We start from the raw sequence: 19,941 nt of genomic DNA on the forward strand, positions 1-19,941 counted from the left end.
ACTACGTAACGCCAGCGTGTATCACAGCCGTACACACCGGCGTTACAGCAGGGCTGCCAGACACTTCCCATTCATTTCTATGGGAGCCGGCATGCGAGCGCTCCCCATAGAAATGAATGGAAAAAAGCAGTCCATTCATTTCTATGGGGAGCGCTCGCATGCCGGCTCCCATAGAAGTGAATGGGAAGTGTCCGGCAGCCCTGCTGTAACGCCGGCGTGTACGGCTGTGATACACGCTGGCGTTCCGTAGTGTGAATGCACCCTAATACTGCACATAGTATAATATGTTCCCCAGAGCCTGCCCCACCACAGTACAATGTTCCACAGTGGCCCACACAATATGATATGCTCCCAAAGGGCCCCACCTAGCCTCACCTCTCCTGGGCTTCCTTGTGTTGCTTCGGCAACATCTTCAGGTATGAGGCTGATGTGCCCCATATAAACACTGAGGCCCAATCACAGGCCTCAGCAGTGACATCCAGACTGCGTGACATGAGCTACAGGCCAGAAATGGCCAGAAGACCATAGACAGGACTGGTTTCATAATTTGAGGTCCTTTTCAATGACTGGAACACCTAGCCTCAAAAACTAAGGGCCCCTTCACACGGCGTAAGCGCGACGCTCATTTAGACACGTATACACGTGTCTGAGCGCGGCGCTTCAAAACAGAACCCATTGATTTCAATGGGAAGCACGTGTATATCGGCATATACGCACGCTTCCCATTGAAATCAATGGGCTCTGTTTTGAAGCGCCGCGCTTGGACACGTGTATACGTGTCTAAATGAGTGGTGCGCTTACGCCATGTGAAGGGCCCTAAGGCTGTGAGAACTGGCCTATACAAATGAAAAGAACAACAGTTGTGTGCATGGTGTTACACACAGCCCTTAAGTGGCAGATTTTATGCTTTTGTTTGAGCCAAATGCACAAGTGGAACCAAAGGCAATGGGAAATATAAAGAAAGGGCTCATGCCTCTCCTTCATTCTGCATCCACTCCTTGCTTTACTGCAAAAAATATCAGCAAAAACTGCCTCAAAAAATCCTGCAGATTCTGCCTCAAAATACGATGCCAAAAACTGCTCCCATTGACTTCAATGGGAGTCAGCCGCTTCTTTTTCCGCAAGCTAGTAGGGATGCCAGTGCACTGCATCAGCATTCCATCACGGCTAGCCACGCACAGGGCCGCCGATAGGCCAGTATTACTGCTACTGGCGTCAGGGGCCCGGCCAAATTGAAAAATGGGGGGGGGCCCGGTTTTGGACCGCCACCGTGTGCCGGCCCAATGGCGCCCGCAGCAGTCGTGTGTCCGATTTCAACTCAGATCTGCGTCCACAGGACGCAGATCTGAGTTGGACACATACGCGGCTACTGCAAGGAGCTGACACAGGTCAGCCCCTTGCTTCGCTGCTGCATGCCGGCTACTGCTGCCGCCGCTGCACGCCGGCTGTGTAGACGTGATGTGATGACGTCACATCGCGTCTACAACTATGCGCGAGTGAGAGAAGAGGCGCGCAGACAGTAGCGGGGGAACGAGGAGAAGGTAAGTTTAATGTGTACACTGAGGTGGAGCATGAAACTGGGGGCAGATGAAGGAGAGGACGGCATGACACTGGGGGCAGAGATGGAGGGACATGAATCTGGGGGCAGAGATGGAGAGGACAGCATGACACTGGGGGCAGAGATGGAGGGACATGAATCTGGGGGCAGAGATGTGGAGACATGAATCTGGGGGCAGAGATGGAGGAGACATGAATCTGGGGGCACAGATGGAGGGGACATGAATCTGGGGGCACAGATGGAGCGAACATGAATCTGGGGGCAGAGATGGAGGGGGGACATGAATCTGGGGGCAGAGATGGAGGGGGGACATGAATCTGGGGGCAGAGATGGAGGGGGGACATGAATCTGGGGGCAGAGATGGAGGGGGGACATGAAACTGGGGGCAGAGATGGAGGGGGGACATGAAACTGGGGGCAGAGATGGAGGGGGGACATGAAACTGGGGCAGAGATGGGGGGACATGAAACTGGGGGCAGAGATGGGGGGACATGAAACTGGGGGCAGATGAAGGGTGTATATGAAGCTGGGGGAGAGATAGAGGGGGGACATATAATTTACGGGTGACTGTAGGGGGATTATACTGTGTGCGGGCACATGAAAAATTAATGAGAATGGGCGGAGTCAACATAAAAAAGGGGGGGGCTAAATTTGCCGCAGAGCGCGAGCATCATTTTGTCCCACTTTCGGTTCTTCAAAAGTTGGGAGGTATGGGTACAGGGGGCAATGGAAAGATGTTAGAAGGTGGATGGGGGGGGGGTATTGTTGGGGCATTGGGTGTGCGGCACTGCATGGAGGGAACTGGGGCAATAATATATAATATATAAGTTTTTAGCTGGAGAACTACAAAGCACACAATACCTCCAAAGGTATGTGTGCTTTGTATTAATAATGATGTAGGCTGCTATGCTACTTGCATAGCAGCCTGTTTGGGGGTGGGACTTTCACTTTAAAGGAGTGTTCACATTGCGTTTTTGGCCTCCCTTGCCGGGATACGTTGGTAACCAGTCACAATCAGCTCCCCACTTATCCCTGCACGGAGAACTGCAGGCCCCCCCGACCTTTTTTTTAATGGCCAGTTCTTAGTGCAGGGATAAGTTGACAGCTGATTCTGACTGGTTACCAACATATCCCGGCAAGGGAGGCCAAAAACGCAATGTGAAAAAGCCCTGAGGATTTATTAAGAGGGCTCTTATAAATGGTGTTGGCTCTCTATAGGCGCTGTCACACGTAGCAGATTTTACCTGCAAATAGAATCTGATTAAGCCTTGTAATGCTGCTAAATAAAGGAAAATGTAATACAGAATTGGTATGTCGCAAAATAAAGTAGTTTTAAAATGGCGGGGGGGGGGGGGCAGACACTTAGGCTGTATGGGGCCCCAAAATTCCTGATGGCGGCCCTGGCCACGCAGTATGTTCACACGTGGAATCCACTGTATGTTCTGCTGTGTGAACATACCCTTATACACAGTCTAGTCACATTAATGTGATCACCTGTCAAAATCCAAAATAACCACCTTTCGCAGAGTGGACCGCAGGAAGCGAGGGGATGTTGTGATGATGTTCACTGGGATGTTGAGCTATGCCGACTCCAGTGCCGTGGCCAGCTGCGCTAGGTTATGCGGTTGAGCATCCATGGTGCAAACAACCCGATCGCGGTGATCCCACAGATTCTTCATTGAGTTCAAGTCCGGGGAATTTTCTGGCCAAAGAAGTACAGTAAACTCATCCTGGTGCTACTCAAACCACGCATGTACACTGTGAGCTTTATGACACATCTCATTGTCCTGCTGGTAGATGCCATCATCCTGAGGAAAAGATAAGATAATCCTTTAATAGTCCCACAGTGGGGAAATTTCAGCATGTTACAGCAGCACAGTAATACAGATACAGGATAATACACAGTAATATAATACAGATGTAGACACACATATGCTGAGAAGAGAAGATATACTAGGAGTCCATAGCAGCTAAGGAACAGAAGAAGAAAGAAGGAAGACTTCATCGTCATAATCATTAGTTTTCTGTGCAGAGCGATATTTGCTTGGTCTGATGTAGATTATACAGCCTGACTGCAGTTGGAAGGACTTGGGATAGCTCCTTCTCACACTTGGGGTGGAGCAGACGGTCACTGACAGTGGTGGACATGCACTGTTTCACCATGTGTCACCCCCTTTATGATGTGATCTACAGTAGCTGCAGCCATATGGAGATAAAGCTCTGCCCAGATGTGGCTACCAATGATCATAAACAGGTGGCCACATGGAGAACGGCTGCTGCCATATTGGAATACAGTCTGAGTGATAGCAAGCATCAAATATTCAGACTGCATTAACACATCATATTCTCTTTTATAGGCTTTATTTTAGTTTGTGAGATTGTGGAACTAGAGCATATCGATGCCATAAAGGAGAGGATCATCCACCTTGAAATTCCCACTGTGGCAGACATGGTGCAGCCATATATTATACAGCTGCTGATTAAATCTAAAACTACATTTTTCCTGAAGCGGCAAGCACTTACACCCGTTCTAGAAGACTGTGCCACAACCGGCCTGCCATGATTTAATAGTACAGGGGACAAGTCCCCATGTGACGCCCGTGCATGGATTGTACTTCTACGGCTCCTTCATTAAATGAATAGGAGTCACGTAAGCACGACCGAAAAATTGGAAAAGAATAGAATATATCTTATCTGATGTGGCCTGGACTGTGAGCCCGCACACGGGACCATGAAAATCATGTTCGTGTCTACAGGCCCATAAAAAAGAATGGGTCTGTGTGTGCTCTGTGTGTGCTCTGTGTGTGCTCTGTGTGTGCTCTGTGTGTGCTCTGTGTGTGCTCTGTGTGTGCTCTGTGTGTGCTCTGTGTGTGCTCTGTGTGTGCTCTGTGTGTGCTCTGTGAAATACACAGATAGCACACTGACTAAGGGCCACATGGTGGCTCAGTGTTTAGCACTGTAGCTTTGCAGCGCTGGGGTCTGGTGTTCAAATCCCACCAACGGCAAAAAACCATCTGCAAGGAGTTTGTATGTTTTCCCTGTGTTTGCGTGGATTTCCATCCCATATTCCAAAAAAGACATACTGATAGGGAAAAAATGTACATTGTGGGGCTCACAATCTACATTATAAAAAAAAAAGATAGCACACTGACTCACAGCATAGTTGTCTGCAACTGGCCTTACCCGTAGTTTCTCCTAGAGATAAGTGATCACAATCACGGTAGGACTGGCCCACCAGAGGATCCTCCTAAATGGTCCAGCAGATCTAGAATAGACGTAATTCCCAAACAATAATTTATTATCCCTCATTGAATATCAGGGCAAGAAAAAGTGGAAGTGCACATTGTAGTCCAAGGGTGGGCCTCAGAACCCCCAAGGAGTCCCAGTCCGACATTGATCACTATTCACATCTGGATACTTTCTTTTCTCTATCTAATAATATCTAAAGGTGTCTTCATCTTGCTAGACAGCCAATAGCTATGTTGTGAATGTGGAGGACTCTAAGGAGTCATTCACCAACAAAGTGTCCAGTCTGTGAATCATGTCCATATGTGACCCTGATCACAGATCTGTAAATGGAACATAATACATCATAGCAGTGAGTGCTGTTGTTCTGATCTGACAAAGCAGTGGGTTTGGTACAGTCACTATATCATGGCTCACTAGGATGCAGAGAGCGCCACTCTAACAGTCAAGGCCAGTCTGTGAAATGCAACCAGAATATGAACAAAACAAGCCCTAAGGTGTAGGATAAGCAGCAGAAAGTGTCTAAGCAGCAGAAGTCTAATCTGCAACTGGAGGCCTAATGGAAAAATCTGTAACCGCTGTATAACGCTGGGCTTATGAAGCAGAAGGATCTTTGGGGCCCCTCCGACACCACTATTACTGCTACTTCTGCATCCCATATAGATATGTTTCTCTTGTATTATATAAATTGATCAATTTGCTATCATGGGATCATTACTTAAGGTAACCTTTAGTGAATCTATGCAGTTGTATTGTATAAAGAAATTGTATCAATAGAAATTAATTTTCTGTCATTAAAATACTGCATAAGTCTGCAAAAAAAAAAAAAAAAAAGGCCAGATAGCGCCCGCGGGGTTTCGAACCCACAAGGGATTTGCAGAATCAAATTTCTGGGAAGTTCAAGAAGTAACCGCTGAGCTATAGGCTGACCCGAGCTCTCAGGTAAGTCTTTGTGTATACAGGCTTGAGCTGATACACGTCACCTTAGGGCGGAGCTGTACCTTGTTCTACAGGATTAGTATTGCAGTGTATAGTATGAGCGATCAGATTCCCCAGGGACCTGGGACAGGAGTGACAAAAAAAATCCCAAAAAACAACCACATACTCTTCTGTTACTCGTGCTCTGATGTGTCATGGGACACAACCGAACAGGCTCTAGCAGCAGACACTGGAGTGCTGGGGACAGGTGAGGTTTCTGTTTGTTTTTTTTATGTTACTCCTGTCCTATTTCTGAACAACCCCCTATAAGCTGAACCACGTCACTCTCGGGTCAAAATCCGCCTGCCACAACTGTCGCGGCTTCCAACATTCACGCCTTCCCCTTACGGAGTAAGCTCAAATGAATGGGCCGACTCCGGAGGTTGCTGCCGCCAGGCGGACGCCGCACCTCAACAAGCCACTCACGGAAAAAAGTAGCCTGGCGGTCTCCATAGACCACCATTGTGAGCGGGCGGATTATGACGTGGATTACTCGCCATAATCCACCCCCTCTGTGCATGTAAGAAGCTTTTTAGGAATAGCATTTAATTATGTATTTTACTTAAATATTGTCCAAATATTTTGGCAATTATCTCTAGCACTTTACTAATCAAAAACGAACATTCCGATGATATATCTAACATATGTTGATGGAGGCATCTGCAAAATTTGAGGAGTTTTCCTACCTATGTTGGCTATAATGTTATTAATTGGTTTTAAACTTCTAAGGGTGCATTTACACAGAGTAACGCGGCACTGATTCTGCCACGATAACTCGCGTAAGAATCAGCGCTACAAAACAGAATCCCATTGATTTCAATGTGTTACACGCATTAAATGGAACCCAATTGAAGTCAATGGGATTCTGTTTTGCAGCGCTGATTCTTACGCAAGTTATCATGCAAGAATCAGCGCCGCGTTAAATGCCCCCTAATATGTGCAAAATAAAGATTTGTTGATATTTTTTCTAGGGTTTGAGGGTTGAGCGTCTTCTTTGGCACACAACTTTATCTCTTATCTTTACATACCAACCAAAATGGACTGTCTAGGTATACCCTATAGCAGGGGGACTAATGGACTGTCTAGGTATACCCTATAGCAGGGTTACTAACCTACTTTCTGTAAAGGTCCACTGACTGAGGTCTACCATCAGGTGAAGGTATAAATATCCCATATTTACCGTATGTTTTCACAATCAGATGCGTATCACTATGAGATATACCCCATTTTATGACAAGAAAAATTAGAAAACAATGTTTCATATTAACCTAACCTTCCTTATGGTCAACTGGAGTAGGGTCAATGTCACTAACCATGTCTATTTTCTGTGTTTCATATATCTGCTATGCTTGTCTGAGTCATCTGCCTACACTCACACAGGGTCAGGGGATAATCATACACATTAGGGAGAGTGTGTGCCTACATAGGCGTACGGAGACTTACAAGTCATTCCTGCTCCGCTAGGGATTCTGGGTAAAAAATATGCAAATCTATTCTCCAGGATGTAATTAGGAGAACAGTGCACTCTGTATGCTGCCCTCTAGGGACAGCCCCCTTAACATCATGCATGACTCAGTTAAAAAACCTACTGACATGATGCGGAGTTTATTGCCAATTTGGAATTCTGTTTTGAAATAGAAATACTAATTCAAATCTATTCTCCAGGATGTAATTAGGAGAACAGTGCACACTGTACGTCATGTACAGAGTAGACTGTTCTCCTAATTACATCCTGGAGAATAGATTTGCATATTTTTTAACTGTATTACAGTTCAGGTAAATCACTATATGCCTATTGAGGCCTGCAACAGGTAAACCTCAATAGGCATATAGCAAAGACTGGCCCTTGTAAGCACAGGAGCTGTACTGAAATAAATCAGTAGAGGCAGCAGCAGCAAGGACAAGCACTTTTTTACATTTGGGGGCAATATGAAAAGGTTAATACCTGTAATTGTGGCTAGTAATACAGTGGAGGCCTCATTTCAATACCCCACATCTTCTCTCGGATGTAGACAGGATGAACAAAAGGACCAGCACACAGATTAGTTCGTGAGTCTGGTTTGAAGGAACTGCGCTCCTACCATAAAAGTTGAGTTAACGGCTTTATTAACAGAAAAACTTGAATACAACGCGTTGTGGGCGTTACAAATCGCCCTTCCTCAGGTGTAATCGTTCTCCGCCACTGGGTCACATCAGGTAACAGACCTGGATTTATCAGCAATCTCCAATTAACTGAGATAAGCTGCTGCCAAGAGCAGTGTAATATAGTATATGAACATAAACTCATAACAGTCGTGAAGCAGTGTCATTTACCGGGATAAAAAGCCTATGTTTTAATTGAGGTTACAAACTATCTATGTGCCAAATTTCATCCAAATCCGTTCAGCCGTTTTTTATTAAATAAATTAATTATATTATTATTATTATTATTACTAGCTGGTACCCGCGACTTCGTCTGCGGTGATTGTAGCAGTGGGTATATACAGGCGCGGGTAAGGTTTTCGTAGTGTGTATAAGGTATGGGATATGAAATGTAACTTTGTATCTTGTTGTTTCTGTAATTCAGAGAATACGTGAGACTTTTGTGTTGAAGTTAATTTGTATTTGAGCTGCTATACGGTGTTGTGAGAAACTTTACATAGTGACTTTGGGACGGAAGTATTTGAAGTTAACCCTTTGCCGCCGATGTAATTTTTTGATTTTCGTTTTTCGTTTTTGACTCCCCTCCTTCTAAACCCCGTAACTTTTTTATTTCTCCGCTCCCAGAGTCATATGAGGTCTTAATTTTTCCTGGGACAAATTTTTCTTCATGATGCCACCATTATTTATTGTATATAATGTACTGGGAAGCAGGGAAAAAATTCAGACTGGGGTGGATTTGAAGGAAAATGCATTTCTGCGACTTTCTTACGGGCTTTGGTTTTACGGCGTTCACTGTGCAACCAAAATGACATGTCCCCTGTATTCTGTGTTTCGTTACGATTCCGGGGATACCAAATTTATATGGTTTTATTTACATTTTGACCCCTTAAAAAAGGCAAAACTGTGTTAAAAAAATTTTTGTTTTTGAAAAGTCACCATATTCCGACAGCCGTAACTTTTTTATACGTGCGTGTACGGGGATGTATAGGGCGTCTTTTTTTGCGGGGACGAGTGTACTTTGTAGTTCTACCATTTTCAGGAAATGTTATTGCTTTGATCACTTTTTATTAAAATTTTTATCAGAATCAAAACAGTGAAAAAACGGCGGTTTGGCACTTTTGACCATTTTTCCCGCTACGGCGTTTACCGAACAGGAAAAATATTTGTATAGCTTTGTAGAGCGGGCGATTTCGGACGCGGGGATACCTAACATGTATGTGTTTCACAGTTTTTAACTACTTTTATATGTGTTCTAGGGAAAGGGGGGTGATTTTAATTTTTCATCCTTTTTATTTGTTTTTATATTTTTTTTTTACTTTTTTTAAACTTTTTTTTTGCATTTATTAGACCTCCTAGGGGTATTGAAATGGGTGGGCGGTGTCGCGGATTGTCAGAGCGGTGGGGGTCGGCAAACATGGCTGCTCCGGAGCGTTAAAGAGAGCTTCCTGGAGTATCGTTAAGGTGAGGGGCAAAGTGGTAAAGTATATGTATATGTGATTGTGTGGGGTTAGGGGCTAGGCTGTAGAGGGCAATATGAATTTTGTGGCTTGCTATGGTCCAAAGTGTGTGAGATTGCAGAGATGGTGGTGTGAGTTTGGGTTTTGTGGGGGTCCTGGCACAAACGTATGTGCGCTATTGTGACGAAAAGTAGCCTATTGCGCAATCGGGTATATTAACTATGTTTGTGGAAACTTTCAGCCAAATCGGTCGAGCGTGTTTTGCGTGATTGAGGAACAAACATCCAAACATCCGAACATCCAAACATCCAGACACACAAACACACAAACATCCAAACTCACAAACTTTCACATTTATAATATTAATAGGATTATTATTACATTTAATTCATAATTAATAATTATACGGCAAGCTCTGCTCATGCCGGAGCGTACACGCCGGCACTCCCCATTCACTTCAATGGGACTGCACGGAGTGAAAGAAGCAGCCCATTCATTTCTATGGGGAGCGCTCGTATCCCCGCTCCCATAGAAATGAATGGAGCTGCTTTAGACGCCGCTTATTCTGAACGTGTTTTACGTTCAGAATAAGCTAGCGTTTACTCAGTGTGAATGCACCCGAACACTACTGCTGCTGTCCGCCCAGGGGTTTCCATTCTAAACCTGGAGAAACTGGACAGGAGACGGCTTGCTGGTGGTCATCTTTAAAACCCATATATTTGAACGATCGCCGATGTCCGTATACAGCCTCTCCGCCTGGAAACTGTTTTTTTTTGCACGGACACAAAGTCGGACAAAGTCCTGCATGTACACTATAGTATTACTATAGTTCAAGGAAATACATTCAGTTGCATGGAACGTTTTGGACTGCAGATGTAACTGTAAAGTTAAAATCAATCTGTAGTGGTCGTGAAACAAAATGCCAGATAGCGCCCGCGGGACACGAATCCCGGAGGATTTCAGAAACCATTTTCGGTAAGTAACGGAAGTAACCGCTGAGCTACAGGCTGACCCAACCCATGACTGCTCTCGTAGTGTATACCAGGTTACATAGCCTGATACTGCATAGAGCAGACAGACCCACATCCTGTAATAAAGCAGCAAACTCCATACACATCACTACACTCGGGATTCAATCCCGCAACAGGATTAGAAATGATATAAATAGCTGCTGCTTTAATCCACCGGGCCACAGGAGGAAAGAGGGCGTGGGTGGATTCCATACCTCCCAACTGTTGAAGAACCGAAAGAGGGACAAAATGTGTGGCGCGCTATGCGCGCCGCGGCAAATTTAGCCCCGCCCACTTTTGTGTTGACTCCGCCCACTCGTTAATTTTTCATGTGCCCGCACACAGTATAATCCTCCTACAGTCACCCGTAAATTATATGTCCCCCCTCTATCTCTCCCCCAGTTTCATATACACCCTTCATCTGCCCCCAGTTTCATGTCCCTCTTCCATCTCTGCCCCCAGATTCATGTCCCTCCATCTCTGCCCCCAGATTCATGTCCTCTCCATCTCTGCCCCCAGATTCATGTCCCCACATCTCTGCCCCCAGATTCATGTCCCCCATCTCTGCCCCCAGATTCATGTCCCTCCATCTCTGCCCCCAGATTCATGTCCCTCCATCTCTGCCCCCAGATTCCTGTCCCTCCATCTCAGCCCCCAGATTCATGTCCTCTCCATCTCTGCCCCCAGATTCATGTCCCCACATCTCTGCCCCCAGATTCATGTCCCCATCTCTTCCCCCAGATTCATGTCCCCCATCTCTGCCCTCAGATTCATGTCCCCACATCTCTGCCCCCAGATTCATGTCCCTCCATCTCTGCCCCCAGATTCATATCCCTCCATCTCTGCCCCCAGATTTATGTCCTCTCCATCTCTGCCCCCAGATTCATGTCCGCCATCTCTGCCCCCAGTTTCATGTCCACTCCATCTCTGCCCCCAGATTCATGTCCCCCATCTCTGCCCTCAGATTCATGTCCTCTCCATCTCTGCCCCCAGATTCATGTCCCTCCATCTCTGCCCCCAGATTCATGTCCTCTCCATCTCTGCCCCAGATTCATGTCCCCACATCTCTGCCCCCAGATTCATGTCCCACATCTCTGCCCCCAGATTCATGTCCCTCCATCTCTGCCCCCAGATTCATGTCCTCTCCATCTCTGCCCCCAAATTCATGTCCTCTCCATCTCTGCCCCCTGATTCATGTCCCCCATCTCTGCCCTCAGATTCATGTCCTCTCCATCTCTGCCCCCAGATTCATGTCCCCCATCTCTGCCCCCAGTTTCATGTCCACTCCATCTCTGCCCCCAGATTCATGTCCCTCCATAACTGCCCCCAGATTCATGTCCCCACATCTCTGCCCCCAGATTTATGTCCCCACATCTCTGCCCCCAGATTCATGTCCCACATCTCTGCCCCCAGATTCATGTCCTCTCCATCTCTGCCCCCAGTGTCATGCCGTCCTCTCCTTCATCTGCCCCCAGATTCACGTTCCACCTCCACATTAAACTTACCTTCTCCTCCGCTCCCTCGCCGCTCTCTGCCTGCCTCTCTCCCTGACATATGCGGCTGAAGCTACTCGCGTGCTCGCTTCGCCGCTGCGTCTCTCTCTCGCTGACACATGCGGCTGAAGCGAGGAGCTGACCTGTGTCAGCTCCTCGCTTCGCCGCTGCCGCCGACTCCTGGCTTGTACATCGCGTCTACAAGCCAGGAGCCGACGGCAGCAGCGAAACGAGGAGCTGACACAGGTCAGCTCCTCGCTTCAGCCGCATGTGTCAGCGAGAGAGAGATGCAGCGGCGAAGCGAGCACGCAAGCAGCTTCAGCCGCATGTGTCAGGGAGAGAGGCGGGCAGCGGCGAAGCGAGGAGCTGACCTGTGTCAGCTCCTTGCTTCAGCCGCATATGTGTTCAACTCAGATCTGCGTCCTCTGGACGCAGATCTGAGCTGAAATCGGGACATACCTCCCTCCAACTGGGACCGCGGGACATGTCACCCAAATCGTGACTGTCCCGCGGAAATCGGGACGGTTGGGAGGTATGGGATTCTGCGCTTGTACTTATCATGACACAATGCAGTCTAATGGTCACATATCACAACCTCACATCACTGTATTTAAGGTTAAAACAAAAATCTATCAGCTGTCACCAGAGCATTGCTACCATGCCATCATTACATTAACCCCTTCCCAGGGGTGAACTTGCCCCTTTCTCCGCCCGAGACGAACGACAGAAATCCGCCCCCCCCCCCCCGGGAGGAGGGGGTGTGGCGGAGCAAATGGGGTGGGGCTAAGCGAAGGGGGCAGGGCTTAGCAGCGTTCGCAGGCAGAGAGCAGTCACGGAGAGGACCTGCTCTCTGCCTAAGCGTGAGGGGAGGCCGCTGGCAGTGCTGCTCCAGCGGCCTCCCCAATCCACTGCTCGGTGCTAAGCCAGCTTGTCCTGGACTGGCTTAGGTAAGTAAAAATGCCGCCCTCCTTGGGACCCTGGCATAGTGCCGCCTGAAGCGGTCGCTTCAGGTCACCTCATGGGAGGTGCGGCTCTGCCCCTTCCCGCCAGAGGAATTTTCCAATTTATGTTTTTTGACACCCCGTCTTACAAATCATATAACTTCGTTATTTTTCCATTAACAGAGCAGTATGGGAGCTTAATGTTTGTGGGGCAAATTTTACTTTGTATTGGCACCATTTATTATTCAGTATGATGAATTGAGAAGCTGGAAAAAATCCAAAATGTAGTGGAATTGGGGAAAAAGTGTATTTGGGTGCTCAGCAATGACACTGATCTATAAGAAATGCCCTTCTGACAGTGGGAAGTTATCGGTGCATAATTTAATAGGTGCTTTTCCGCAGATTCCAGCACAGTTGGAATTTCTTTTCTAGCTCCATCCATTCCCAAGCAATAGGTGCTGTTAGTTTTGGTGCCCCATATGCTATTTAGGCTTTGCACTGTCAGTAGGGCGGTGTCAGGCAGGGAAGGGGTGAGATTATGATCTCTGACACTGTTCACATCTGATTGGAGATCTAATTCACACCCCACTCTAGACCTGCCAATACTCATGTGTAATCTATCATTGAGACCATGGACTGTCAGGGTGGTGACCACGTGGTGGACATGCACTGTTTCACCATGTGTCACCACCTTTATGATGTGATCTACAGTAGCTGCAGCCATATGGAGATAAAGCTCTGCCAAGATGTGGCTACCAATGATCATAAACAGGTGGCCACATGGAGAACGGCTGCTTCCATATTGGAATACAGTCTGAGTGATAGCAAGCATCAAATATTCAGACTGCATTCACACATCATATTCTCTTTTATAGGCTTTCTTTTATAATTTTTACACTATGAAATGGTGGAACTAGAGCATATGGATGCAGTAAAGGAGAGGATCATCCACCTTGAAATTCCCACTGTGGCAGACATGGTGCAGCCATATATTATATAGCTGCAGATTAAATTTAAAACTACATTTTTCCTGAAGCAGCAAGCACTTACACCCGTTGTAGAAGACTGTGCCATAACTGGCCTGCCATGACTTAAAGGGATCCTATCATTAGAATCCCTTTTTTTCTAACTAACATGCAGGAATAGCCTTAAGAAAGGCTATTCTTCTCCTACCTTTAGATGTCTTCTCCGCGCAGCCGTTCGTTCTTTCTTTATGCAAATGAGTTCTCTTGCAGCACTGGGGGCATCCCCAATGCTGCGAGAAAACTCTCCAGCACTGCCTCCATCTTCTTCAGAAACTGGACTCTATGCGGACAGAGCCGACAACACCTGTGTGCAGCCATATTTTTGTGGCCGCTTACGTGAGCTCTTGTAGTAAGTGGCCACAAACAAATGCCTGTGCGCAGGTGCAGTTGGCTCTGCCCAAGGCCCGCTGGCAGAGCCGATTGCGCTTCCGTAGAAGATTGAAAGCCAGGCTGGAAGACGATGCATAGAGGTGGGTTCCTGAAGAAGATGGAGGCAGCGCTGGAGAGTTCTCTCACAGCATTGGGGATGCCCCCAGTGCTGCAAAAGAACTCATTTGCATAAAGACGGAAAACAGAATATTCACCGAACGGAGAAGACATCTAAAGGTAGGAGAAGAATAGCCTTTCATAAGGCTATTCCTACGTGTTAGTTAGAAAAAAAGAGATTCTAATGATAGGATCCCTTTAAAAGTACAGGGGACACGGGGATGTCTCCATGTGCTGGCCTGTGCATAGGTCGTGCTTTTGCGGCTCCTTCATTAAATGAATAGGAGCCACGTAAGCATGGGCCAAAAAATAGCACAATAATAGGACATGTCCTATCTGATGCAGCCCAGAGTGTGAGCCCGCACACGGGACCGTGAAAATCAATTTAGTGTCTACAGGCCCATAGAAAAGAATGGGTCAGTGTGCTCTCCGTAAAGTACACGCATAGCACACTGACCCCCAGCACGGTCCTCTGCAACCGCCTCACCCATAGTTTCACCTAAAGATAACAGTGATCACAATCAGGGTAGGATTGGCCCACCAGGATACCAGAGGATCCTCCTAAATGCTCCAGCAGATGACAACCCCATCTAGAATAGACTTAAAGAGGTATCCCCATAATGCTTGTTCACCAACCTGCAGGCTGTGAGCTCTCTTCACTTCCTGGTTTTCTCGGTACATTGGTGGGCGGGGTTTCACTTGCTCTGCTATCTGCTAGGTTTGCAGTCAGTAATGAGGGATTGGTTGTAAATGAATTACCACAGTATGAAGCTGATGTAGAGGCTGATGTAGCAGAGCTGTATTTGAGTCAGTTTGCATTACATACAGAGGTAATGGACTCCCTATCTCAGCCCTTATCAGCCAAATTCAATTAAACAGACTGATAAGTGGAAGAGCCAAAGATAAAAGAGTTCAGAAATCCCAGAGCAGTGTAAACAATGAAGTGAATAAATTAAGATAGCGGCCAAACAAAGCAGTTTTGATGCATTTCGGAAAAGTCTTAAATCCACATAAACTAGCAGTATAGATAGGATCCTTGCTATGGGACAACCCCTTTAATTCAAACAATAATTTATTATCCCTCATTGAATATATGTCTTGTGTGTGCAATAATAACAAAGATATCAGAGCAAGAAAAAGTAGAAGCGCACAAGGAGTCCCAGTCCGACACTGATCACTATTCACATCTGGATACTTTCTTTTCTCTATCTAATAATTTCTAAAATTGTCTTCATCTTGCTAGACAGCCAATAGCTATGTTGTGAATGTTGAGGACTCTCAGAGATCATTCACCAATAAAGTGTCCAGTATGTGAATCATGTCCATATGTGACCCTGATCACAGATCTGTAAATGAGACACAATACATCATAGCAGTGAGTGCTATTGTTCTGATCTGACAAAGTAGTGGGTTTGGTACAGTAGCTCACTATATCATGGCTCACTAGGATGCAGAGAGCGCCACTCTAACAGACAAGGCCAGTCTGTGAAATGCAACCAGAATATGAACAAAACAAGCCCTAAGGTGTAGGATAAGCAGCAGAAAGTGTCTAAGGGCTCGTTCACTTCTGCGACCGGTGTCCATTCTGCAGGTTTCCGTTTCCTGCACAAAACAGGGGCAGGATACGGAAACCTGCAGGACTCTTTCTCACCCATAAAACGCTCACCGCCGCAAAATCGTTTTTTTTAATCTGGCACAGAGTCGGACATGCAGTACTCTGTGTCCGGATTCAAAAAACCGGTTTCGCGGCGGAGAGCATAAAACGCTCACCGCCGGTCCTGGTCTGTGGTTTCCGTCTTTTTGCATGCAGAAGACGGAAACCACAGAACGGAGACCCGAACGCAGGTGTGAACCTAGCGTAAGCAGCAGAAGTCTAATCTGCAACTGGAGGACTAATGGAAAATCTGTAAGCGCTGTATAACGCTGGGCTTATTAAGCTGAAGGATCTTTGGGGCCCCTCAGACACCACTATTACTGCTACTTCTGCATCCCGTATAACTATGTTTCTCTTGTATTATATAAACTGATCAAGGGCTGTCACAATTTGCTATCATGGGATCATTACTTAATGAGGTAACCTTTAGTGAATCTATGCAGTTGTATTGTATAAAGAAATTGTATCAATAGAAATTAATTTTCTGTCATTAAAATACTGCATAAGTACGCAAAAAAAAAAAAAGGCCAGATAGCGCCCGCGGGGTTTCGAACCCACAAGGGATTTGCAGAATCAAATTTCTGGGAAGTCCACGAAGTAACCGCTGAGCTATAGGCTGACCCAACCTCCCTGCTTAGTCTCTGTGTATACAAGCTTGAGCTGATACACGTCACCCTAGGGCGGAACAGAGCCTTGTTCTACAGGATCCTGCACAACACAGACACAGAAGGAAATGCTGCTCTTTATCTTATGAGAACGCAGAGAGGCAGTTTATAGGGAGCGATGTACCTGGAGCTATCAGGAGCTGCGACCAGATAGAAATAACTAAATGGAGTTTTACCACCTCAACAACTTATCCAATATCCACAGCTGAGATCCAAGACTAGGGGCGTGTGTACAGGAAGGCAGGTTATACCTGGAATATTACTGATAAATATTAGTCAAGACAAGACATTGGCTTTCTATAGGCAGCACATAATAGAATTACAGTGTATAGTAAGTGCGATCAGACCCCCTAGAATTCAAGGCCCCAAGAGGAACTGAAAACAAAAAACTATTTAAAAGTTATTTAAAAAAAAAAACAACAAAAAATACATAAAAATTCAAATCACCCCTCTTCCGCAAGATCACATATAAAAATAATCAAAAGTAAATCAAAAATAATTTAGGTGCCTGAACTATGCCTGAATATTATTTATCCCATATGGTGAATGTGGTAGCAGGAGAATAAAAAAATCAAATGGCTGTTTTTTTCAACAATTTGCCTCCTATTAAAAAAAATTGATAAAAAGTGATCAAACCACCAGACCTACCCTAAAATTGTATAAATAAAAACGTCATCTTGTCCCGCATAAAAAGATGCCATACCAAGCTCCATACACATAAATATGAAAGGGTTTCAGGTGTCACAATGTGGTGACTCCAAATTTTTGTTTCTATTTTGCAAAGTGTTACATTTTTTAAATGGTATCAAAACATTACAAATACTATGATCATAGTGACCCATAAAACACAGATATGTCATTTTTACCGCATAGTGAATACTGTAAAAATTAAATCCATATAAAAGTGTTACAAATGGATTTTTTTTTTTCAAGTCCAACTCATTCTGAACTTTTTCCAGATTCCCAGTACATTGCACGGGATATTGAATAGAGCCATTAAAAAATACAATTTGTTTTGCAAACAATAAGCCGCTGTGTGAGATTATGGCTCTTGGAAAGTGGGTAGGGAAGAAAGAAAATGAAAAAAAAATAAAAACTGGCTTGGTCCTGAAGGTTTTAAAGGGAGTGTTAGGATAAAGTCTCTAGAGCAAATATCAGAAAATGTAGGTTCTGGCTGACAACAGAGATTAGTAGAAAGAAATAAACACTACACAAACTGAAGTCAAACTATTGTCAGAACCGACAATAAACTTACAGGGCAGCTAGAAGTCACAAAGATAAATCAGGAGAGTGAACATCCAGGCCAATATTCAGTTCAGGATGTAACGTCAGAGTCAAAATCAGGAAACAAACGGCAGAATAAAGCAGTGCAGCACATGATCAGATTATGAGAGTCAAACTGTTAGAACTAATAGCCGGCACCTGGCTGGGAAGGAAGAGGATTTAAAGGGGGTCTATCATTAGAAAAATACCTTTTTAACTAATGGCACGTTGGACTAGCCTTTAAAATGGCTATTCTACTCCTAAATTCTATTCTTTTATTCTCTGCGCCTTTTCTGATAAAATTACTTTATTCTGTTATGCTACTTATGACACGGAGCTCCGGGGGCGTTACCCCTGTGCTCCAAGCACCCCCACGTCATAACTTTCCACCACCCCTTAGCTCATTGTGTTCACTCCTGTTCCTCTTCTCTATATCTTCTGCCTTTAACAGGCATCGGACACAGCGCTATAACAGACACCACTCAGGCATGCGCAGTCGGCTCTGCCAGGGACGCCATTTTCCGGTGGCCTGTTACAACGCTGCATTGCCTCTTCTGGGCTTCATGCATTTATCTTACTCTTGGGTAAATATGTTAGTCACAACTCCCACCATAAACCTTATCTGTGTTGTGAACTGAGACTTCAAAGCGATGCATTTCACAGACCAAAGGTGACAAAATCGGCAGAATCCCCCCAGGAATCCTCCTAAGTGAATATAATTAACTACCAGTGGAGGAGTCAGGTCCGGATTAATATGAATACTATTACTACTAGTATTATTAATATTACTGACTCCATCATAATCAACACCAATAACCAATGCAGTTCATTGCCAGTACAATCCCATCTTGTTAGGCCTAGTCCTGATGGAGAAGTAGTAGTTGCTATTGCTTCTGGAGGATAATATTTCTGTAATACAAGGCCATATGGCAGCACCATATGGAGGGACTACATTGTTACACACAGCAGGCCTACCACTTTGTAGTTCAGAGCTGGAGGGATTCTGTGTGTCTCCACACCTTGTGTGCATGACGCCTTGTGAATGATTATAAAATTCATTGTTATGGCACATCTAGACAATGCCAAGGTTCTACTTTTTGATGGATCCAAAACACAGCCTAGTTTTTACAGACCCATTGATAGTCGATGGATACATGAAAATGTAGGATGCCACAATAGTGCTGACTTGGCAGTGACGAAACAAGGCCAAGAAATAGCGCAGTGGTGTGAACATAGCCTAAGGGAGCCTTCATACGGAGTAAACGCAAAATACATGTGTAAAAATAAGACTCCCATTGACTTCAATGACATTTTACAGGCGTATTTTTACACGTGTAAAAAATATCATTGAAGTCAATGGCAGTCTTATTTTTACACATGTATTTTGCAAAAATAGACGTGAGGTTACTTGTGTGAAGGCTCCCTTAGTCCACATCAACTTCTTTTAAGTCCGTTGTTTGCATCTGTCATAGAATCAGGACAACCCCTCCCCCCCCGAACGGAATACCGAACGCATTGACAAGCGGTGAGCAATGAAAGCACATGGATCCCATAGAATGGGATATAATGGGGTCTGTGAGTTTTCTGTGCGGTGTCCGCACAAGTTATGTGGAGAGGAAAGTTCTGTGCGGACACCACGTGGAAAGCACATAGACCTCATTATAGTCTATGGGGTCCGTGTGCTTTGATAGCTCACCGCTCAGTTCAGTATTCCATTGGGGGGGGGTCTCCATCCGGACTCTCTGAATGGATTACCAAACGCAGATGTGAATTGGGCCTTACAGTAAATGATGTCAGATACAGAAAGAACAGGGGAATTTACTAGAAGTGTCTCATCAGCTTTCTGGGGATATAATGGTGTATTTTTGGCACCCGGCTGTTTGCACCAATAAATAAACCAAAACTGTGCCACGTTCTCCATTTTCTGAACCCCTTTTTATAAAAAGTTGATGGGGATCAAGGCAGGTTGGGGCCGAGGCAAAGGTTATCCCTGGAAGCTGAACCGGACATTGACATTAACCGGA

This window comes from Leptodactylus fuscus, chromosome 11 (genome assembly GCF_031893055.1).
Source record: "Leptodactylus fuscus isolate aLepFus1 chromosome 11, aLepFus1.hap2, whole genome shotgun sequence".
NCBI lineage: Eukaryota > Metazoa > Chordata > Amphibia > Anura > Leptodactylidae > Leptodactylus > Leptodactylus fuscus.